The sequence below is a fragment of the Schistocerca americana genome, chromosome 8 (genome assembly GCF_021461395.2).
Source record: "Schistocerca americana isolate TAMUIC-IGC-003095 chromosome 8, iqSchAmer2.1, whole genome shotgun sequence".
NCBI lineage: Eukaryota > Metazoa > Arthropoda > Insecta > Orthoptera > Acrididae > Schistocerca > Schistocerca americana.
Window position 1 is genome coordinate 94,797,831 of NC_060126.1, and position 25,598 is coordinate 94,823,428.

Here is a 25,598-nt window from a genome sequence, read left to right on the forward strand (position 1 = left end):
GACAATGAAACCTTACTGCCGTGAAAAAGTCGCCTGGCGGAAGCGGACATTAGACTTTTACTTCAGCTGTCTAGCTGTCTGAGAGACTTGTGCGTTCGGGATGCTTCAGTCATAACAAACTATGGGCAAATCAACAGAATAAAAGCAAAATTGCTCAACCTGCAGAGAGACCATTTCGAAGGCTGTAAAATACGAACGTGTTTGCAGAACGGTACACGAGAAGAAACAACATCGATGTACCACATCCTCCAAGAGAACAAAAGACAAAAACGGAAAATTCTGACGGAACTCAAAACTTGAGACGGGAGTCTCTTGACAGCTCAAGCTGCAATACGAGACGAGATCCATCGACACTTTAGTGAGTTGCTGGCCAATACACAGACAGATGAAACAGCGCAGCAAGCTCTCACTGCTAGGACGACAGAGCGACTCACTCCAGAAGAAGCTGATGTGCTCGCAGCAAGAATAACGGACGAAGACGTCGAAGATGCCATCTCGAGGAGCCCGAAGAATAAATCACCTGGACCAGATGGGCTACCCGCTGAATTTTATCAAACTTTTCGCGAACAGATAATTGCTAAATTGACACTCGTCTGCAATGAAATACTAAATACCGACACTGACCTTCCGAAGGAATTCTGTGAAGGTACAGTGGTCTTAGTCCCCAATACACGAGGAGGCAAAACCGTGGAGAATCTTCGACCCATAACACTTCTCAATAGTGATTATAAAATCTTCGCCCGTATCATGATGCAAAGGTTTAATTCAGTTATTCGTACAGTTACAGGAGCTTACCAGACAAGTGTGAGAAAGGATAGAACGATATTTCAGACCTTATGCGACTACAGAGACATTATAGCGGTATCGGAAGCCTGCAACATTCGCTGTTCTCTGATGTCGCTTGACTTTGAAAAAGCTTTTGATGAAGTTAATCATTCGTACCTGTTCCGGTGTATGACATCCATGCACTTCCCACAGAAAATTATAGCCTCCGTGAAAAACATACTGACGTCAAGAATCAGTGTCAACGGACAACTCAGTCACCCGATCAATATTCAGAGTTCGGTAAGACAAGGTTGTCCCATGTCCATGACGCTTTTCGAGATTGCGCTTGAACCTCTCTTAGTATCCCTGACTCGGCAACTCCGTGGACTACATATACACGGCCAAAAATCATATGTCAAGCCTACGCGGATGATGTAGGGGTACTTGTGACTGACGAAAGCGAGGTGGAAACAGTACTTGAAGTTGTGGCGACCTACGAACTGGCGTCAGGGGCTAAACTCAACCGCAATAAATCTGATATTATGAATCTTGGTCGGGGTATAGAAATCAGAGCCGCTGGACGTAAAAACACTGTGGAAAAAATAAAATGCCTTGTAACAGAATATACGAATAATATCCGCCGCACGGCCGCTCTCAATTATAGATAATTACTTGCCACATTACGAGCAAGCATCAAACAACACAGCTTGCGTAATTTAAATGCAGTTCAAAAAGTGCAACTAGCCAATACCTATATAACCTCCAAAGTAAACTATGTTGCTCAAGTGCTGCCTCTGCCACGAACCATAGCACACCTAATGCAAGCAGCGCTTGGTTATTTTGTCAGCAGAGGCCAGATATTTAAGGTTTCGTATGATACCTTGACGCTACCGACACGCAATGGAGGGCCACATCTGACAGACTTCTACCTTAAAGCGCAAGCGCTATACGTTAGCAGAACTTATAAACAGTGGCAACGATCACCGCGGACCTTAGTGGCTCATCTCTTACGTGAAATCACCCCAGTCAGCAGAGATCCACCAATCGATGTGCATCACATCTCCCACGAGCTGTACCACTATAAACATTTTCTTGTGGAATACAGCTATGTACGCCATCGAATACCGGAGCAGGACATATATCAGGTTAAGGAGGTTTACAACACCTTGCTGGAAGGAAAATTGCGCAATCGAATAGACAACAAGTTTCGACATTATAACTGGAAAAACATATGGGAAAACATACCTGACCCCCATCTACCATCCAATGTGCGATCGACGTGGAACCTCGCAGTCAATAGAAAAATCCCCAACAACTCTACACGCGATACGTCTGGCACACACACCAAACTGTCCCAGCTGCAATGTCGTCGACACTGCAGAACATCGCTTCGTCTGTGACGATGTGAAAGACGTGTGGAATATCTTCAGGCAAAAACTAGCACATGTGCTCCGCACGTCATCTAACACGATTACACCGACACACGTCCTTCTGCCTGATGACGTGCCATACCCTAACACTAAAAGAAGGACAGCCAACTAGCTCAAAGGACTGACAGTCCACTACATCTCAACGGCTATGACGAAGAGTGAAGCAGATCATTGGATGTACCTGATGACAGAACATCAAAAGCTCGAACGACAAAAGAAATACAAAGAAAATTACGCAAATCTCTTGAACCGAACATTGCCTTACCGACAGAGCTGAAGAACGATCAAACGATATTATGTTCACTCCCAGGATAACTTTTTTTTTCTTTATGAAATTATCTATTAAGTTTTTCATTCATTTTACGCCAACAAGGTGGCTATTTCGTTTACCCTTTGCCCTCGTGCAGCAGCACTAATAGGTTGCTGACGCAAAAATGAGACGCCAGCAGGCTGAAGTACGCCTGGCTCTCCTATAAAAATGGAAGAATGTAGAGGACCTATTTTCTTTCCACAACCCCAAAAGAAGAGATTTTGTTTACTTGTATACATTTACTTCGTTGGTCAACTATCTCTTATGGAACAAACATAGCACACAAGCTAGCCGAAGAAGGCACAAATGGCGAGCGGAAGGACGGGCTGTACGGGAGGGAGGAGGCAAAAAAAAAAAAAAATGCAGCAATTGGTTAGCGCACGGTACTTCTAAGGCAGTAGCCGTGAGCAATGCCGGGGTTGTGAGTTCGAGCCTCACCTGGGGCGTACTTTTATTTCATAGCAGCTGTCTCTGACGGCAACAGGAGGTTAGGTTTGAGATGTATCAGCTATTTGAGTAACATAATTGTGCATTCGAGACGCTGGCTGCGACTTCCTCGGTAGTATAGTGGTTAGTATCCCCGCCTGTCACGCGGGAGACCGGGGTTCGATTCCCCACCGGGGAGGCACATCCGATTTTTAATTGCTGCTCTATCACTCGCCGAACTTAGTGTAGGACGTTTGCGGCTACTAGCACCATATCTCTCGCACACAGGCACCTGTCTACAGCGCATCCGCGGTAGTATAGTGGTTAGTATCCCCGCCTGTCACTCGGGAGACCGGGGTTCGATTCCCCGCCGGGGAGATGCGATTTTAGTCTCTTCGGAGTCGTGGGCCCGAACACATCACGCGCTCGCTCCGGCGTGCCTGGCGGTGTTTACGTGTGCTTCGCGGGTGGCGGCGGTTCGTCGAGGTGTCTGTTCAAATGGTTCAAATGGCTCTGAGCACTATGGGACTTAACTTCTGTGGTCATCAGTCCCCTAGAACTTAGAACTACTTAAACCTAACTAACCTAAGGACGTCACACACATCCATGCCCGAGGCAGGATTCGAACCTGCGACCGTAGCAGCCCCGCGGTTCCGGGAGGTGTCTGTTTCTTCGCTGTTGTAGTCAGCTGAACTGTAAGTTAAGATGGATTCTGAAGACCGAGAAAATAATATCCAATGCGAATTTGATAGAAACGTAACCCGACCGTCTGCTTTTGAAATTCATTCGTGGATGAAGAACGATTTAAAAATTCCTGAAAGTGATGTGCTAGGCTTGCAATGGGACGCGTTTTTGAACTCTTTGTTCGTAAAATTGAAATGTCCAGAATTGTGTGATGCCCTCGTCAGTAAAAACGATGGCGTACGAAAATTCAAACACTCTGACGGGACAATTAGCAATGTTGGAATATTGCTACAAGAATTTGCTATGCTGCAATCGGGTGCTAATAGTAGAATAAAAGCGGGTTAAAAGCTGTGAGCTGTCTGGGGAGAAGTTAACCGTGCATTACTGCGCAACTGTTTCACCAGGTAACTAGTCTAGGTTTACCACATCACCAATCAGAATAACATTGATTATAATCTTTTACAGTCATACAACAACCGGTAATATATCTATATACAAAAAGGAGAATTTAAATAAAAAGAAAGAAATCAGTTTATATTTGGAAATTTATTTTAAGATTGTTCATTGAAATTTCAGCATATTATACGTGAGTTATAACTGAGCTGGTGCCTTGTTTAAGGATTGTAAAAATGTGAGATTTTAATCTTATGGAACACATCAAATATGGAGCCAAGATTGGGAGACTGCATACAACCCTGCATTCACAAAACAACACCCAAAGAACGTTGAAACATAAGCAAGAAGAAATTAACCACAACCAACAGATTCAGTTTTCACCCAAAGAAATTACGTTCGTAATACAATCCTGTCCGTCATGTAATTACCACACACTGGTATACTAAATTCATATTAACTCGTTGTGAAATCTCCCCAAAAAGAATAGCTGAAGGCTACTTTGATGATTACACCACATGCTCCACGTGGTCAACTTGGTTTACAGAAAGCGTATAACTCCACAGTAATTTTGATAATTAAAATAAATTCGATCGAAAAGCAATTGACAAAAGAAAAACCTTGAACTGGTTACTAACGTCTTACTATTAACCTGATGGGTCAAACAGTTATATAAGCACGTGGTACTGGTCTCGCAAAGTACACTCCACGTGGGTTGAACATAAAGAAAAGCATAAAGAAAAGTTGCTATATTGTAAAATATTGTCAAGACGAGACGTTATAATCACACAAGCATTCACATTTAAGATTGATGAACTTAGTTAGAGTTACTGATCAACACGTGGTTCCACTTTACTCACAAAGTAATGACAAAGCAACTACCGCAAAATAATCTGAACTTCACACGAGAATTACACTCCGCTGCAATTTAAGATAGCATTAGATATTTTAGAGCTAAATCTGAAATCGAGGTATTAAGTTTTCAGTTAGGCTGAACTTAAGAAATCCATTGTTCTACGGACTTAGCAGACACGCGCTTAGCCAGAGATCCTACCACTTCAGACGCTCGCCACGGTCCCACAGCAACCGCCTACTGCCGAGCGTGCTTCCTGAGGGTGGCTCACAAAGACAAACGGAACTGGCCAGAGGGGCAGCTTCCTATACCAAAATGACAACGGGCGGACAGAACCATACTAAGGATAGAAACCTCTTTGCTTTTAGGAAGCGTAGCTACCTGTTCCGACGTTGGTCCTACTGTTCTCTAGCAGACAGGCTTGTCTGCTACCCTCAAGCATGCAACTACAAATACATTTGCTCATTCATACTCTCACACAGAAGGGAAGGGGGATGACAGTATCTTATCATATACAGTATATAAAAGAAAGCGGAAGTAGGTTCCGTATGAGACTGTGTGACATGAATTACATATAAACTGTGTTTTAAAGTGTAGTAGTGTGACAGATCGTTCTTGTTTATGTGTAAAAGTAACACGTTCCACTACTCAGTCTCCTCCCAGATAGTCAGAAACGCCACAGTAAATTTAGGAGAGGAATTTACTCCATAAATGACAACAGATTTAAGAAATTAAATATGAAAGGAATCCAACAGAGACCTTTCATAACCCCAACGCTCCGGGAAAAGACTGTGCAGGGAATTTTCTGGCCATGCTAGGACATTCCCAAGCAGGCTTCTCACACCCTACTTAAACCAAAAATGTAAAAAAAAAAGGCAAAAGGTCACCAGCTACTTGCTAAAACACAATAATTTCAACACATCTTTAGAATCTACCAATTTCAAGGAGGTAACAAAAAAACAATCTGTGACACCTATTTAAAAGATATTGTAGACCTAATTCGGTCAGCAAGTAAAAACAATGGTTCCTGTGTCATTAATATGAAAACAATTTCTGGTTGTTACCCTTATGGAGTTCTCCAGTATTTGGTCATTGCAAGAGCCAACTGATCACAGGAAAATTTATGACTGTTTATTAACAAGTAAAATCTATGAAAATAGCAAAGATGCCACAGCAATTAAAAAAAGAACATCAAATAACATCGGTATTATAAAGCAGAACATTACAATGCACAATCCGCAAAAGCAAAAAAAAAAAAAAAATGATAAGAGAAAAAACATGTTTTACAAAGTGGTTATCGCAAAAAAATTCTATATAGTATAAAACTAGTAATTTGTAGAATTAAAATAACTATGTGGCACAATTTAATCACTCTCCTATATTTCAATTAGCTAGCAAACAATGAGCACTGTGTCATTATACTGAAACTTCAATAATTATGTGATTGTTACCCTTAAGGGGTTCCTCACAATAAGTATGCCCCATGCAAAGGCTAATCGATCACAGTCCAGTGAGAATGAATAGCAATCTGACTGATAAACTATGCAATGCCACATGAATGAATTTACGAAACAAAGTAACACAAATCTAATAAATCACACAAGAACATACATTGATCAATAAAACAGTACACTAGTCAACATCTAAAAAAAACACCAATAAATAAAACACCTTGCAAAATACAAGAGTCAAAGTCTAAAAAGAACAATAAATAGAACACCTGCAAAATACGAGAGTCAAAGTCTAAAAAAAAATAATAAGTAGAACACCTGCAAAATACAAGAGTCAAAGTCTAAAAAAAAACAAAAATAGAACACCTGCAAAATACAAGAGTCAGTCTAATAAACACCAATAAATCGAATCCCTGCAAAATACACGAGTCAAAGTTTCTGTGACAGAAACACACGTATATGCATTGAACTAAGAACCGTATAATCACTGTTCACTGATACACTCACTAGTACCACTGTTCCGAGGCACAGTATAAGGGGTGGGGGAGGGGGTTCGTCGCCGCAGCTGTCAGTAGGGATTTTTGTCCATCTGTTGCGTGCAATCCCGCCGTCTCTGCCCTCTCATGAAGTTTCTCATGGTGGTCTGTGTCACGTACATCTCGATTTGGTTCCATGTTTGTGTTGTCAAATTCGTGCGATATCCTCGATTGACACGCCAGGTTGATATTCCTGGGCAATGATGACACTTAATGGCTCTTCTTTTGTGCCACCCTTGGCGACCAGAGAACATCGAACCATGATTTACTGTCGCTTGACAGTGGGCATCCGTTAGGAGATGTCGATAGGCGTCGTTGAAGTCTGCCAGTTTCTCTGGACAGTATGTGTCAAAAGGCTCCACGCCCTTTGTGTTGTTACATTCTTGAGTTATCCTCAATTGACGCGCCGGTTTGATATTCCTGGGCAAGGATGACACTTAATGGCTCTTCTTTTGTGCCACCCTTAGCGACCAGAGAACATCGAACCATGATTTACTGTCGCTTGACAGTGGGCATCCGTCAGGAGATGTTGATAGGCGTCGTTGAAGTCTGCCAGTTTCTCTGGACAGTATGTGTCAAAAGGCTCCATGCCCTTTGTGTTGTTTCTCCGCGGCCGTCTCGTCACGGTCGCGTGCGTGTGGTGCGTTGCCAGCAGATGGATTTCCGCGCGGTGGACCGCTCGCCCATCTCAGGTCATCGCCTCGAGGAAGGGTCGCCCGGGGCGGCCGCCCATTAGCTCCAGGTGCAAGGGAAAGTGTTTGCCGCGTACCTTCTTTTGTTGTCGGCCGCGCTCCCGAAGTGGCCTGGCTGACAGCGTGTCCTGCTGGGAAACCCGCCAGTTTACAACTAGTCCGGCTGCTCCCGCTGTCTCTTAAGAGTTTTGCCGGTTCGCTTTCACGTTCTCAACTGCATTCACAGAAATTTTTCATCATCCTTATGTGATTACACAATGTCATACATAGTACCACTTAGTATTGTCTTTCACAATTTTAAGAACAAAGTGAGACTTAATTTTTTTTTTATAAAAATAATTAGATGAATCGACAATATAAAATAAAATTTAAATGACTTGACAATGTAAAAAAAATAAAAGTGAAATGACTTTACAATGTAAAAAAAAAATAAAAAATTAAATGAACTGACAATATAATATTTAAATCCACATCACTAATGTGGTTCACTTACGTTTTAATAAATCCAATGCCACTTATTAATTCACTAAAATGAATAGGATTATGCCTTGTGCAAGTATAGGTCAGGACAGCATAGGGTTCACATGTTATTTACACACACATACATGCACACCTGTTGTCTATTCTACAAACTAACTACCCATAAACATGCATTACTCAATATTCTACTTCTATCCACTACTAGTTAAGCCAATAAGCTACTTCAATGCTATTTCAACACCGTGTATATACCACTACAACATTGTTCTAATTCGTCCTCTTCTTGACGCTCGCGGCATACGTCTTGTCACATGATAAATATGGAGAAACTTTCCTTAAGCATACACAGTAAAAAGAACAATGGTTATTTACACACCAAAACATTTATACCAGTTCGCACACCTGAAAAGAGACTCGCAATTATACATTTATCATACTCATATATTCACACATAAAACAGTAAGAAAATTTCATCTAAAATTACGTTATCACAAGAATTAATCACACAGATGGCTCTGAGAACGGTAAAAATGTCTGCACTATACAGGTTATACTACATTTTCTTACCCATTTTGCTGCGATTTCGTTCCTTCTTTAAGTTACCTCTCGCTTCCAAATCAGTCATTTCGCCTGTGGTGGTTATTCTGGATTCATTTCTCATGAATGGCAAAATTGTGGTCACCTCTATTCTGTAAAACAGTATCATACTAACATATTGAACTTACAACAGACACAAAAGATCCGAATCCTCCTGCAGTTTAAATGACAAATGTTTTGCTTCATCCTTATTACCTTAAACCAAGCTTTCCTTCGTTCCCACAATCAAAATTATTTAATCATCCTCTACCTTCAAGAGGGAAATTTCCTCAGTACAAATCATATAGGCTGCAGTGCATCCCGCACCAGCGAAAACGGTAAGCTGTAATGCTCACAGCATCAGCAAAAATACATAAACGTCGCTTTTCTAGGACAAGTATTAACGCAGAATAATTTTTTAGGCTCTGGCTCAACATCACTGAAGACTACAAAAAGGATCCACATTTCCGTTCCATTCTCCATTTGCTAGAAAACTGCTCGTATTTGACTGCCACAATAATATTTCAGGGCGACGTAAATTACACAAACCACAATTCTTCTTTCACCTTGAAGGGAATCAGTCTACTTACGAAATCCACAGACAGCACTTTCCGTACTCAGCTATAAAGAACAAAAAAGACATATATCATCAATATTAACATATGATCGCATATTGGGAAGCCAATGGTTAAACAATCGTATTATCGCGTCCTGTTTTCAAGATTCCAGATTTACTCATACCTTTCTCAGAGTTCTTCTGTCTTAAAATATTCATACAGCACGCATACTATAGTAAGAGATCCTCATTTATACTGACAGATATAGAATAGTAATAGATAGATAGTAGCACTGAAAGCAGAAAATCGGAAACGAGGCTACTAACAGCTGGGGACCTGGGTTTGCCAGACCCATAATACCCACAGATCGGATATTCCCCTGAGTTTTGCATTCATTCAACGCAGATCTTGCTTCTCTCAGGAGCGGCTCTTTTCAATTTACACACACAAAAAAAACAGCATTTCACTCGTTCACAAGGAAACCTTTTATCTTTACGTTTGAATCAAACTAAATCCTAATTGCACAAGGAAAGAAAACAAATTAACAACATCACTTCAATCAATCACATAAAAACATCTTTATCATTAATTTTTACCAACATATTATTCAAAATGCATGTCACAAATTTAAACTAATCAATTCTTTCTCCTCACCGTCCTCTCTACTTCTCACTGTCCTTTCTACTCATTTGCCATGTCACTCATTTATTCCGATTGGGCGCCTTCTGCGCTGATCATTTATCATTGTCGGTTTTGTTCATTTCCATTTGCTGGATTATGTCTAGGGTTGGCCGGCCGAATTTCAACATCATGAGGTGCTCCGCCTACAGTCTTATTCCCACCGTATTCATCGTAGTATCGATTCTGGTTGCCGTACCTGTAGCGTTCACTATCTTGTCCACGTCCTCTATCATTTCCGTTGTTCCACCTGTGTTCGCGACTGTTACCCCAGTTTCTATACGGCCGGTCCCGATTATTGTTCCGTTCGCGTCGCGACGACCAGTCACGCCGTTGATTAGTACGACGGCCACGACTGCGATCGCGATGCTGTGCCCCGTAATAACTTTGTGCCTGATTAGGCGGGCATTCTGCTGTATTGTATTCCAACTCTTGGAGAAGCGTCTTAAACGTTTCCACGTCCTCTTTGCATCGTCCCGCAAGAATGACGTGCCGCAAGTGCATCGGCAATTTGGTGATGCATATCCTAATTAGTTCCGCAGGCCCGTATGGGTCGTATAAAAATTGATTTGCCTGCAGCATGTGGTCGAATAGGCGTGCAGGGCTGCCGAAACCAGACTGGTTCAAATTTGGCAGCATAATTATGCCATGTTTGACCCTGTCTTGTGCCGCTTCCGACCAATAGGCGGAGAGAAAGGCTTGTCGAAACTCCCGAGTGGAGTTGCAGTGACATGCTGCCGGCCTCATGCGAATCGCCGGTTTGCCTTCCAAACAGCCACACATATATTCTATCTTATGTAAACTTGCCCAGTCGGGGGGAAGACAAAACTCAAATTGCTCGAGCCATGCACGTGGATGTATTCCTTTTTGCGAATTTCGGAATATCTCAAACTTTCTTACTGTAAGGAAATGTTTGAAATCAAATCCCCGCAGTTCCTCCTGGCGAGGCCCTTGAATGTTTCTATGTCTCTCATGTCTGCCCCTTAAATTACATTCTTCCCTGTCGTCAAAATCTCCCTCGTGGCCGGAGTCCCTCTCTGCACTGTTCGTACGGCTATTTTTAGTGCTATTGGCGAGTTCGGGATCACACGCCATGCGGTTTTCCAGATGCGCCACGCGTTCTTGTAATTCACCTGTTACAGCTTTGTTTTGCCTGTTCACTTCGAATTGTCCCTTCTGAAATCTCAGAAGCGAACGCACTTCTTCGGTCTCTGCGCCCGCTACCAGTGTAGTATTGTTCTCGCTTGCCGTAAGCTTCATCGTGCCTACAATGTCCGCTAATGCCGCAATCTTATCATCTATTTGTCTCCTGTCCTCCGCCCCAGTCTGCTTCAATTGTTCTACTTGCTGTTCCAACGCGTGGACCGCTAAACTGTTGTCCGCTATTGTGTTGCTAACGGACGTGGGACAATGCGTTTCCACCTCTTGGACCCTCGAGAGTACCTGCTGGTGTTCCCTTTGGCATTCTTCCCTCAGCTCTTGGAAATTCCTAAGTAGCCGTTCTTCGCTTTCTTTAGATTCGGCCTCGCCACTCCGCTTGCCCTGTTCTAAGGCTTGCAGACGGTCATCGATTTGTTCAAATGTACGGCCTAATTCTTTCATAATATCACTTTTTATTTCACTTGCCAAATTGTTTATTCTTTGTGAGATATCATCGGACACTCTCTGCATCGACTTGTCGACTTTATTTGTCTGCTGGATTAGTTTTTTTGTCTATTTGTTCGCCTAGCTCTCGGATCGATTTTTCGGATGATTCTTTATTTTGTTTCAATAAGGCTTTCATGAGTTCTGCCAAATCAATTTGGTTAGTTGGAGGCAAATTAAATTGTGGCTCTGATGTGAGCCCGTCCATGCTGTTCTGCATTTCGTCTGAAGTATTTCCCATTGCATTTTCGGAACCGCCCGACGCGTTAACATTCGAAATCAAATTATCCCCTTGGTCCATGTTGCTTAAGTTGTCGGACCGCTAACTTTTAGTTTGGTTACGTGTCTGCATTAGTTCAATTTATACCCAGTACGCAACACACTAATCACAGTAAATGTATCCCCCAAAAATTTCGACAGTTACACGAAAGGTACCCAACCTAGTACTCACTTTTTCACATGCAAAACAAATTTTTGTCTTTGATCGAAACAGTGGAATTTACAAGCGAGAAAAAAAAACCACACACACATATAAAACACACAAATATAGAAAACAAAACAACAAGACAAACAACACAACGCCGCTCAACAACGCAGTGAATCTTTAGAAAGTCTCCTCAGAAACAACGCAGAAGTTGTTTGAGCGCTGTAGGGAAAAAAAATTAAGATTATACAACGCTTGCAATCTAACGTCTCAGAGATTCCAGAGTCTAGCGGAATCACAGAACAGGGTCGCCATGTGTAATATTGCCACAAGAATTTGCTATGCTGAAATCGGGTGCTAATAGTAGAATAAAAGCGGGTTAAAAGCTGTGAGCTGTCTGGGGAGAAGTTAACCGTGCATTACTCCGCAACTGTTTCACCAGGTAACTAGTCTAGGTTTACCACATTACCAATCAGACTAACATTGATTATAATCTTTTACAGTCATACAACAACCGGTAATATATCTATATATAAAAAGGAGAATTTAAATAAAAAGAAAGAAATCAGTTTATATATGGAAATTTATTTTAAGATTGTTCATTGAAATTTCAGCATATTATACGTGAGTTATAACTGAGCTGGTGCCTTGTTTAAGGATTGTAAAAATGTGAGATTTTAATCTTACGGAACACATCAAATATGGAGCCAAGATTGGGAGACTGCATACAACCCTGCATTCACAAAACAACACCCAAAGAACGTTGAAACATAAGCAAGAAGAAATTAACCACAACCAACAGATTCAGTTTTCACCCAAAGAAATTACGTTCGTAACACAATCCTGTCCATCATGTAATTACCACACACTGGTATACTAAATTCATATTAACTCTTTGTGAAATCTTCCCAAAAAGAATAGCTGAAGGCTACTTTGATGATTACACCACATGCTCCACGTGGTCAACTTGGTTTACAGAAAGCGTATAACTCCACAGTAATTTTGATAATTAAAATAAATTCGATCGAAAAGCAATTGACAAAAGAAAAACCTTGAACTGGTTACTAACGTCTTACTATTAACCTGATGGGTCAAACAGTTATATAAGCACGTGGTACTGGTCTCGCAAAGTACACTCCACGTGGGTTGAACATAAAGAAAAGCATAAAGAAAAGTTGCTATATTGTAAAATATTGTCAAGACGAGACGTTATAATCACACAAGCATTCACATTTAAGATTGATGAACTTAGTTAGAGTTACTGATCAACACGTGGTTCCACTTTACTCACAAAGTAATGACAAAGCAACTACCGCAAAATAATCTGAACTTCACACGAGAATTACACCCCGCTGCAATTTAAGATAGCATTAGATATTTTAGAGCTAAATCTGAAATCGAGGTATTAAGTTTTCAGTTAGGCTGAACTTAAGAAATCCATTGTTCTACGGACTTAGCAGACACGCGCTTAGCCGGAGATCCTACCACTTCAGACGCTCGCCACGGTCCCACAGCAACTGCCTACTGCCGAGCGTGCTTCCTGAGGGTGGCTCACAAAGACAAACGGAAGTGGCCAGAGGGGCAGCTTCCTATACCAACATGACAACGGACGGACAGAACCATACTAAGGATAGAAACCTCTTTGCTTTTAGGAAGCGTAGCTACCTGTTCCGACGTTGGTCCTACTGTTCTCTAGCAGACAGGCTTGTCTGCTACCCTCAAGCATGCAACTACAAATACATTTGCTCATTCATACTCTCACACAGAAGGGAAGGGGGATGACAGTATCTTATCATATACAGTATATAAAAGAAAGCGGAAGTAGGTTCCGTATGAGACTGTGTGACATGAATTACATATAAACCGTGTTTTAAAGTGTAGTAGTGTGACAGATCGTTCTTGTTTATGTGTAAAAGTAACACGTTCCACTACTCAGTCTCCTCCCAGATAGTCAGAAACGCCACAGTAAATTTAGGAGAGGAATTTACTCCATAAATGACAACAGATTTAAGAAATTAAATATGAAAGGAATCCAACAGAGACCTTTCATAACCCCAACGCTCCGGGAAAAGACTGTGCAGGGAATTTTCTGGCCATGCTAGGACATTCCCAAGCAGGCTTCTCACACCCTACTTAAACCAAAAATGTAAAAAAAAAAAACGCAAAAGGTCACCAGCTACTTGCTAAAACACAATAATTTCAACACATCTTTAGAATCTACCAATTTCAAGGAGGTAACAAAAAAACAATCTGTGACACCTATTTAAAAGATATTGTAGACCTAATTCGGTCAGCAAGTAAAAACAATGGTTCCTGTGTCATTAATATGAAAACAATTTCCGGTTGTTACCCTTATGGAGTTCTCCAGTATTTGCTCATTGCAAGAGCCAACTGATCACAGGAAAATTTATGACTGTTTATTAACAAGTAAAATCTATGAAAATAGCAAAGATGCCACAGCAATTAAAAAAAGAACATCAAATAACATCGGTATTATAAAGCAGAACATTACAATGCACAATCCGCAAAAGCAAAAAAAAAAATGATAAGAGAAAAAACATGTTTTACAAAGTGGTTATCGCAAAAAAATTCTATATAGTATAAAACTAGTAATTTGTAGAATTAAAATAACTATGTGGCACAATTTAATCACTCTCCTATATTTCAATTAGCTAGCAAACAATGAGCACTGTGTCATTATACTGAAACTTCAATAATTATGTGATTGTTACCCTTAAGGGGTTCCTCACAATAAGTATGCCCCATGCAAAGGCTAATCGATCACAGTCCAGTGAGAATGAATAGCAATCTGACTGATAAACTATGCTATGCCACATGAATGAATTTACGAAACAAAATAACACAAATCTAATACGTCACACAAGAACAAACATTGATCAATAAAACAGTACACTAGTCAACATCTAAAAAAAACACCAATAAATAAAACACCTTGCAAAATACAAGAGTCAAAGTCTAAAAAGAACAATAAATAGAACACCTGCAAAATACGAGAGTCAAAGTCTAAAAAAAAAATAATAAGTAGAACACCTGCAAAATACAAGAGTCAAAGTCTAAAAAAAAACAAAAATAGAACACCTGCAAAATACAAGAGTCAGTCTAATAAACACCAATAAATCGAATCCCTGCAAAACACACGAGTCAAAGTTTCTGTGACAGAAACACACGTATATGCATTGAACTAAGAACCGTATAATCACTGTTCACTGATACACTCACTAGTACCACTGTTCCGAGGCACAGTATAATGGGTGGGGGAGGGGGTTCGTCGCCGCAGCTGTCAGTAGGGATTTTTGTCCATCTGTTGCGTGCAATCCCGCCGTCTCTGCCCTCTCATGAAGTTTCTCTTGGTGGTCTGTGTCACGTACATCTCGATTTGGTTCCATTTTTGTGTTGTCAAATTCGTGCGGTATCCTCGATTGACACGCCAGGTTGATATTCCTGGGCAATGATGACACTTAATGGCTCTTCTTTTGTGCCACCCTTGGCGACCAGAGAACATCGAACCATGATTTACTGTCGCTTGACAGTGGGCATCCGTTAGGAGATGTCGATAGGCGTCGTTGAAGTCTGCCAGTTTCTCTGGACAGTATGTGTCAAAAGGCTCCACGCCCTTTGTGTTGTTACATTCTTGAGTTATCCTCAATTGACGCGCCGGTTTGATATTCCTGGGCAAGGATGACACTTAATGGCTCTTCTTTTGTGCCACCCTTAGCGACCAGAGAACATCGAACCATGATTTACTGTCGCTTGACAGTGGGCATCCGTCAGGAGATGTTGATAGGCGTCGTTGAAGTCTGCCAGTTTCTCTGGACAGTATGTGTCAAAAGGCTCCACGCCCTTTGTGTTGTTTCTCCGCGGCCGTCTCGTCACGGTCGCGTGCGTGTGGTGCGTTGCCAGCAGATGGATTTCCGCGCGGTGGACCGCTCGCCCATCTCAGGTCATCGCCTCGAGGAAGGGTCGCCCGGGGCGGCCGCCCATTAGCTCCAGGTGCAAGGGAAAGTGTTTGCCGCGTACCTTCTTTTGTTGTCGGCCGCGCTCCCGAAGTGGCCTGGCTGACAGCGTGTCCTGCTGGGAAACCCGCCAGTTTACAACTAGTCCAGCTGCTCCCGCTGTCTCTTAAGAGTTTTGCCGGTTCGCTTTCACGTTCTCAACTGCATTCACAGAAATTTTTCATCATCCTTATGTGATTACACAATGTCATACATAGTACCACTTAGTATTGTCTTTCACAATTTTAAGAACAAAGTGAGACTTAATTTTTTTTTATAAAAATAATTAGATGAATCGACAATATAAAATAAAATTTAAATGACTTGACAATGTAAAAAAAATAAAAGTGAAATGACTTTACAATGTAAAAAAAAATAAAAAATTAAATGAACTGACAATATAATATTTAAATCCACATCACTAATGTGGTTCACTTACGTCTTAATAAATCCAATGCCGCTTATTAATTCACTAAAATGAATAGGATTATGCCTTGTGCAAGTATAGGTCAGGACAGCATAGGGTTCACATGTTATTTACACACACATACATGCACACCTGTTGTCTATTCTACAAACTAACTACCCATAAACATGCATTACTCAATATTCTACTTCTATCCACTACTAGTTAAGCCAATAAGCTACTTCAATGCTATTTCAACACCGTGTATATACCACTACAACATTGTTCTAATTCGTCCTCTTCTTGACGCTCGCGGCATACGTCTTGTCACATGATAAATATGGAGAAACTTTCCTTAAGCATACACAGTAAAAAGAACAATGGTTATTTACACACCAAAACATTTATACCAGTTCGCACACCTGAAAAGAGACTCGCAATTATACATTTATCATACTCATATATTCACACATAAAACAGTAAGAAAATTTCATCTAAAATTACGTTATCACAAGAATTAATCACACAGATGGCTCTGAGAACGGTAAAAATGTCTGCACTATACAGGTTATACTACATTTTCTTACCCATTTTGCTGCGATTTCGTTCCTTCTTTAAGTTACCTCTCGCTTCCAAATCAGTCATTTCGCCTGTGGTGGTTATTCTGGATTCATTTCTCATGAATGGCAAAATTGTGGTCACCTCTATTCTGTAAAACAGTATCATACTAACATATTGAACTTACAACAGACACAAAAGATCCGAATCCTCCTGCAGTTTAAATGACAAATGTTTTGCTTCATCCTTATTACCTTAAACCAAGCTTTCCTTCGTTCCCACAATCAAAATTATTTAATCATCCTCTACCTTCAAGAGGGAAATTTCCTCAGTACAAATCATATAGGCTGCAGTGCATCCCGCACCAGCGAAAACGGTAAGCTGTAATGCTCACAGCATCAGCAAAAATACATAAACGTCGCTTTTCTAGGACAAGTATTAACGCAGAATAATTTTTTAGGCTCTGGCTCAATATCACTGAAGACTACAAAAGGGATCCACATTTCCGTTCCATTCTCCATTTGCTAGAAAACTGCTCGTATTTGACTGCCACAATAATATTTCAGGGCGACGTAAATTACACAAACCACAATTCTTCTTTCACCTTGAAGGGAATCAGTCTACTTACGAAATCCACAGACAGCACTTTCCGTACTCAGCTATAAAGAACAAAAAAGACATATATCATCAATATTAACATATGATCGCATATTGGGAAGCCAATGGTTAAACAATCGTATTATCGCGTCCTGTTTTCAAGATTCCAGATTTACTCATACCTTTCTCAGAGTTCTTCTGTCTTAAAATATTCATACAGCACGCATACTATAGTAAGAGATCCTCATTTATACTGACAGATATAGAATAGTAATAGATAGATAGTAGCACTGAAAGCAGAAAATCGGAAACGAGGCTACTAACAGCTGGGGACCTGGGTTTGCCAGACCCATAATACCCACAGATCGGATATTCCCCTGAGTTTTGCATTCATTCAACGCAGATCTTGCTTCTCTCAGGAGCGGCTCTTTTCAATTTACACACACAAAAAAAACAGCATTTCACTCGTTCACAAGGAAACCTTTTATCTTTACGTTTGAATCAAACTAAATCCTAATTGCACAAGGAAAGAAAACAAATTAACAACATCACTTCAATCAATCACATAAAAACATCTTTATCATTAATTTTTACCAACATATTATTCAAAATGCATGTCACAAATTTAAACTAATCAATTCTTTCTCCTCACCGTCCTCTCTACTTCTCACTGTCCTTTCTACTCATTTGCCATGTCACTCATTTATTCCGATTGGGCGCCTTCTGCGCTGATCATTTATCATTGTCGGTTTTGTTCATTTCCATTTGCTGGATTATGTCTAGGGTTGGCCGGCCGAATTTCAACATCATGAGGTGCTCCGCCTACAGTCTTATTCCCACCGTATTCATCGTAGTATCGATTCTGGTTGCCGTACCTGTAGCGTTCACGATCTTGTCCACGTCCTCTATCATTTCCGTTGTTCCACCTGTGTTCGCGACTGTTACCCCAGTTTCTATACGGCCGGTCCCGATTATTGTTCCGTTCGCGTCGCGACGACCAGTCACGCCGTTGATTAGTACGACGGCCACGACTGCGATCGCGATGCTGTGCCCCGTAATAACTTTGTGCCTGATTAGGCGGGCATTCTGCTGTATTGTATTCCAACTCTTGGAGAAGCGTCTTAAACGTTTCCACGTCCTCTTTGCATCGTCCCGCAAGAATGACGTGCCGCAAGTGCATCGGCAATTTGGTGATGCATATCCTAATTAGTTCCGCAGGCCCGTATGGGTCGTATAAAAATTGATTTGCCTGCAGCATGTGGTCGAATAGGCGTGCAGGGCTGCCGAAACCAGACTGGTTCAAATTTGGCAGCATAATTATGCCATGTTTGACCCTGTCTTGTGCCGCTTCCGACCAATAGGCGGACAGAAAGGCTTGTCGAAACTCCCGAGTGGAGTTGCAGTGACGCGCTGCCGACCTCATGCGAATCGCCGGTTTGCCTTCCAAACAGCCACACATATATTCTATCTTATGTGAACTTGCCCAGTCGGGGGGAAGACAAAACTCAAATTGCTCGAGCCATGCACGTGGATGTATTCCTTTTTGCGAATTTCGGAATATCTCAAACTTTCTTACTGTAAGGAAATGTTTGAAATCAAATCCCCGCAGTTCCTCCTGGCGAGGCCCTTGAATGTTTCTATGTCTCTCATGTCTGCCCCTTAAATTACATTCTTCCCTGTCGTCAAAATCTCCCTCGTGGCCGGAGTCCCTCTCTGCACTGTTCGTACGGCTATTGTTAGTGCTATTGGCGAGTTCGGGATCACACGCCATGCGGTTTTCCAGATGCGCCACGCGTTCTTGTAATTCACCTGTTACAGCTTTGTTTTGCCTGTTCACTTCGAATTGTCCCTTCTGAAATCTCAGAAGCGAACGCACTTCTTCGGTCTCTGCGCCCGCTACCAGTGTAGTATTGTCCTCGCTTTCCGTAAGCTTCATCGTGCCTACAATGTCCGCTAATGCCGCAATCTTATCATCTATTTGTCTCCTGTCCTCCGCCCCAGTCTGCTTCAATTGTTCTACTTGCTGTTCCAACGCGTGGACCGCTAAACTGTTGTCCGCTATTGTGTTGCTAACGGACGTGGGACAATGCGTTTCCACCTCTTGGACCCTCGAGAGTACCTGCTGGTGTTCCCTTTGGCATTCTTCCCTCAGCTCTTGGAAATTCCTAAGTAGCCGTTCTTCGCTTTCTTTAGATTCGGCCTCGCCACTCCGCTTGCCCTGTTCTAAGGCTTGCAGACGGTCATCGATTTGTTCAAATGTACGGCCTAATTCTTTCATAATATCACTTTTTATTTCACTTGCCAAATTGTTTATTCTTTGTGAGATATCATCGGACACTCTCTGCATCGACTTGTCGACTTTATTTGTCTGCTGGATTAGTTTTTTGTCTATTTGTTCGCCTAGCTCTCGGATCGATTTTTCGGATGATTCTTTATTTTGTTTCAATAAGGCTTTCATGAGTTCTGCCAAATCAATTTGGTTAGTTGGAGGCAAATTAATTTGTGGCTCTGATGTGAGCCCGTTCGTGCTGTTCTGCATTTCGTCTGAAGTATTTCCCATTGCATTTTCGGAACCGCCCGACGCGTTAACATTCGAAATCAAATTATCCCCTTGGTCCATGTTGCTTAAGTTGTCGGACCGCTAACTTTTAGTTTGGTTACGTATCTGCATTAGTTCAATTTATACCCAGTACGCAACACACTAATCACAGTAAATGTATCCCCCAAAAATTTCGACAGTTACACGAAAGGTACCCAACCTAGTACTCACTTTTTCACACGCAAAACAAATTTTTGTCTTTGATCGAAACAGTGGAATTTACAAGCGAGAAAAAAAACCACACACGCATACAAAACACACAAATATAGAAAACAGAACAACAAGACAAACAACACAACGCCGCTCAACAACGCAGTGAATCTTTAGAAAGTCTCCTCAGAAACAACGCAGAAGTTGTTTGAGCGCTGTAGGGAAAAAAAATTAAGATTATACAACGCTTGCAATCTAACGTCTCAGAGATTCCAGAGTCTAGCGGAATCACAGAACAGGGTCGCCATGTGTAATATTGCCACAAGAATTTGCTATGCTGAAATCGGGTGCTAATAGTAGAATAAAAGCGGGTTAAAAGCTGTGAGCTGTCTGGGGAGAAGTTAACCGTGCATTACTCCGCAACTGTTTCACCAGGTAACTAGTCTAGGTTTACCACATTACCAATCAGACTAACATTGATTATAATCTTTTACAGTCATACAACAACCGGTAATATATCTATATATAAAAAGGAGAATTTAAATAAAAAGAAAGAAATCAGTTTATATATGGAAATTTATTTTAAGATTGTTCATTGAAATTTCAGCATATTATACGTGAGTTATAACTGAGCTGGTGCCTTGTTTAAGGATTGTAAAAATGTGAGATTTTAATCTTACGGAACACATCAAATATGGAGCCAAGATTGGGAGACTGCATACAACCCTGCATTCACAAAACAACACCCAAAGAACGTTGAAACATAAGCAAGAAGAAATTAACCACAACCAACAGATTCAGTTTTCACCCAAAGAAATTACGTTCGTAACACAATCCTGTCCATCATGTAATTACCACACACTGGTATACTAAATTCATATTAACTCTTTGTGAAATCTTCCCAAAAAGAATAGCTGAAGGCTACTTTGATGATTACACCACATGCTCCACGTGGTCAACTTGGTTTACAGAAAGCGTATAACTCCACAGTAATTTTGATAATTAAAATAAATTCGATCGAAAAGCAATTGACAAAAGAAAAACCTTGAACTGGTTACTAACGTCTTACTATTAACCTGATGGGTCAAACAGTTATATAAGCACGTGGTACTGGTCTCGCAAAGTACACTCCACGTGGGTTGAACATAAAGAAAAGCATAAAGAAAAGTTGCTATATTGTAAAATATTGTCAAGACGAGACGTTATAATCACACAAGCATTCACATTTAAGATTGATGAACTTAGTTAGAGTTACTGATCAACACGTGGTTCCACTTTACTCACAAAGTAATGACAAAGCAACTACCGCAAAATAATCTGAACTTCACACGAGAATTACACTCCGCTGCAATTTAAGATAGCATTAGATATTTTAGAGCTAAATCTGAAATCAAGGTATTAAGTTTTCAGTTAGGCTGAACTTAAGAAATCCATTGTTCTACGGACTTAGCAGACACGCGCTTAGCCGGGGATCCTACCACTTCAGACGCTCGCCACGGTCCCACAGCAACCGCCTACTGCCGAGCGTGCTTCCTGAGGGTGGCTCACAAAGACAGACGGAACTGGCCAGAGGGGCAGCTTCCTATACCAACATGACAACGGACGGACAGAACCATACTAAGGATAGCAACCTCTTTGCTTTTAGGAAGCGTAGCTACCTGTTCCGACGTTGGTCCTACTGTTCTCTAGCAGACAGACTTGTCTGCTACCCTCAAGCATGCAACTACAAATACATTTGCTCATTCATACTCTCACACAGAAGGGAAGGGGGATGACAGTATCTTATCATATACAGTATATAAAAGAAAGCGGATGTAGGTTCCGTATGAGACTGTGTGACATGAATTACATATAAACTGTGTTTTAAAGTGTAGTAGTGTGACAGATCGTTCTTGTTTATGTGTAAAAGTAACACGTTCCACTACTCAGTCTCCTCCCAGATAGTCAGAAACGCCACAGTAAATTTAGGAGAGGAATTTACTCCATAAATGACAACAGATTTAAGAAATTAAATATGAAAGGAATCCAACAGAGACCTTTCAATGTGACTCTGTCGAATGCTGGTTTGGTATCCGAAATGTTCGAGTATTCAATCTTCCGTTTGGAACTAGAAATGAGACAATAGCTCGTAGCCTTATGCCTTAAGGCACAGTTTTGTCGATTACGAAAAAAAAGTGGTCATCCGCTTATATCTATCAAGTTGAGAACGGTATCCGTAGTGTCACAATGATTGTGCGGAAGCACGTTCCTTCGTTTTTGGTTATGGCCGGCCACCGGGTTTTTATTTCGTATAGTGGTCAGCCGCAAACCTGCTCCTATTGTAATGCCACAGACCATTTTCGGCAAAATTGCCCTCGGCGTAGGCACCCTGTGCAGCTGCCGCCCTGTGAGCAAGATGACGACGCGTCGTACGCGGCCGTTTTGTTAGGTGTTCCCCGTTCACCGGCACGTTCCGCGGAAACGGAAACGCCGTTAGTTGATGCGGTCGCGATGGATACCGATGCCACTGCAACCTGTCTTGATTCTGTTCAAACCATGTCCGTACCTTCTCAGTCAGTTCCCGTAGCTACTGTATTGCTTCCGCCTCCGGCTGTGCCTGAAATTCCGGAGCGGACCGGATCAGAACCCGTTCAGGTGGTTACCCCCCCCCCCCCCCCCCCCCTGTTGCTGTTGTGGATTCGTCACCATCTAATTCCGTACTTCAAGGTGTTCCGGACGGGGTCCCTGCCTCACAGGAACCAAAGCCAAGGCGTGAAAGTGTTTCGGAGAGGCGTGGCAATACTGACCGCTTCCGCAGTGCCAGTACCTCACGGATTTTAGAAAAACGGCCCTTTTCTCGCGGAGAACGCAGCCCGTCTCCGGAATGGAAGCAGGTTCCACGTCCGAAGTCAAAACAAAAGCAAAAATCTGTGCAAAAGCCGGCGCACAAGCCCTTGCCACGCCCCGTAGTCGAATCTCGGCCGTCGGTTGCGACGGGGCGTCGTCCACAGCGTTCTGTGGCGAGCAGTCAGCCAGCGCCTTCGACAAGTGTGTCGGAAGGCAGGCGGGAACAGGTTGTACGGCAGTTAAAGGAAATGTTGCACCACTCTGATGTAAATCTAGCAATGGACACTACGACGTCTCCGGCATCGAACCCGGCCCAACTTTCGGTTAAGCGTAAGGCGGACGACACCCCCCAGCGGCGCACGCGCCCCCCTTCGCAGGATTCCGAGTCTGCACCTCCCACACAAGAACCGCCTGCTTCGGCTGCACCGTCTGCACGTTCTGACTGGGCAGATAATATGGAGGAGGAGGGTGGGTCCCCTCCCGCCGTCTAATTTGTTTTATTCGTTTTTCCCTGTAGTCTATGGTAGCACGCCCACCATCTATCGTTGCTACTATTAATCGTAATAAATTAGAGTCACCGCTGAAGTTTGCAAGTTTTGTCGGTTTTTTTAAATTACGTTGCTGCTGACGTAGTGTTTTTGCAGGAGGTTGTGATAGATCTACTACATTCAATTCCGGGCTATCAAGTACTCGTGAACTTTGATATCGAGTGTAATTGTGGTACTGCCATTTTAATTCGTGTTGATCATGATTATAGTAATGTCGCTACAATTCCTAACGGTCGAGGTGTAGCTTGCACGATCAACAACGTACGATATATTAACGTGTACGCCCCTTCTGGTGCTGACGGGCAGCCGCATCGTCGTGTTTTTTATAGTAGCGACATTTGTCACCTTTTACGGGGCCCCCGCCTGCCTGTAGTCATGGGCGGCGATTTTAACTGCGTTCTGGAAGATAGAGATCAGGAGCCACGGCCGTATAAGGGCCTAGAATTACAGACGCTCGTTACGGAGATGAATTTAATTGACTCGTGGTGTTATTTAGACCCGCGGGACGTGGGATTTACTTTCTTTTACCCCACGGGTAGGAGTCGGCTCGATAGAATTTATGTTTCTCGTGATAAACAGCACTTTCTTATGGAATCCTCTGTTCACCCCGTGATTTTTTCCGATCATTGTGCGTATGTCTGCCGCTTTCATTCTCTATTGGCGATTAAACCCCGCGCAAGTCGATTATGGAAGTTTAATGTGCGACATCTCTCACACGCACATTTTGCGCCGGTTATCGTGCGTGTGTGGCAGAGAGTGCTGAAATATCGCGGTCTATATGCCTCCACTTTGTCCTGGTGGGTTAAGCCGGCATTACGCAAGGCCATCCTGGAGTTCGGTCAGAATGTTGCTCACTGGGAGCGATCTACATTGCAATTTTACGAAAGCTGTTTAAATGATGCCATCCACCTGCACACAAATAATCCCGCTCTTCGGATGGCGACAATTCGGCGTATGAAACACCGTCTTCTGGACTTGAAAAGGGAATCGTTGCGCGGATCTGTCGTACGGAGCCGGGCCCCGGGGCGCTTGCTGATGAAGCGCCTTCCGTGTTTCATCAGCTGCGCGAACGCCGGCGCGCGAAGCGACGTTACGTCACAGAGCTGGAATCAGCTGACGGTGCGCGGCTTCATAGCCAGGCGGCAATTATTGCCGAGGCCCACCGTCACTTCGTCAAACTTTTCAGTGAAAAATACGCGGATGCTGCCGCGATTTCCGAGCTTCTCCACGACGTTCCATACGTCTTATCCGTAGCGGATCGCTGTCGCCTCACAGAAAAATTTACCGTGGAGGATGTGCGTGATGTCTTAAACCTCTGTTCCCAGAATAAATCACCGGGCGCTGATGGGTTGCCACCGGAATTTTATATGCATTTTTGGCACTTGTTTGGCTCGGCCCTGACTGATGTTTTTAATGAAATTTTAAATGGCGTGGATGTCCCTGCGTCCTTCCTGGAAGGTATTGTGGTCTTGGCTCCAAAGGTTCCAGTCACCGGGAAACTGTGCAATCTTAGACCGATCACCCTTCTTAAAAGTGATTATAAACTCTTCACCAAATGTGTCTCCTCTCGCTTGAAGCTGGTCATGGAAAAACTGATTAGTCCCTTTCAATACTGTGCAGTGCCGAAACGCACTATCTATGGTGCTGTGTCGACATACCGAGATGCCATTGCCTATGCTTCGACGAGTAGGATTCCTTTTGACATTTTATCCATCGATTTTGCAATGGCATTTGACAGAGTTAGCCACCTCTATCTCCGGCGAGTGCTACGGAAATTTGGTTTCGGTGTAAAGTTTATCACCATGATTTTTAACCTCACGGATTAGCATCAATGGATTTTATTCGGAACCTGTACCACTCCGCTGTTCTGTCAAACAAGGGTGCCCTCTGTCAATGGCGCTTTACGCGATTTCCTTAGATCCTTTGTTGCGTAATTTGCACAATGCTTGCAGGGGAATACGTATTGGGAATGAGAAGCACGTTTGTCGCGCTTATGCCGATG

The 25,598-nt window shown here is 42.4% G+C and overlaps 1 non-coding gene across 1 annotated transcript; it reads left to right on the forward strand.

Moving 5' to 3' along the window:
• The first annotated feature begins 3,058 nt into the window (after positions 1–3,058).
• On the forward strand, positions 3,059–3,130 carry Trnad-guc. Its single transcript has one exon. It is a non-coding gene; the product is annotated as a tRNA-Asp (tRNA).
• The last annotated feature ends 22,468 nt before the right edge of the window (positions 3,131–25,598 follow it).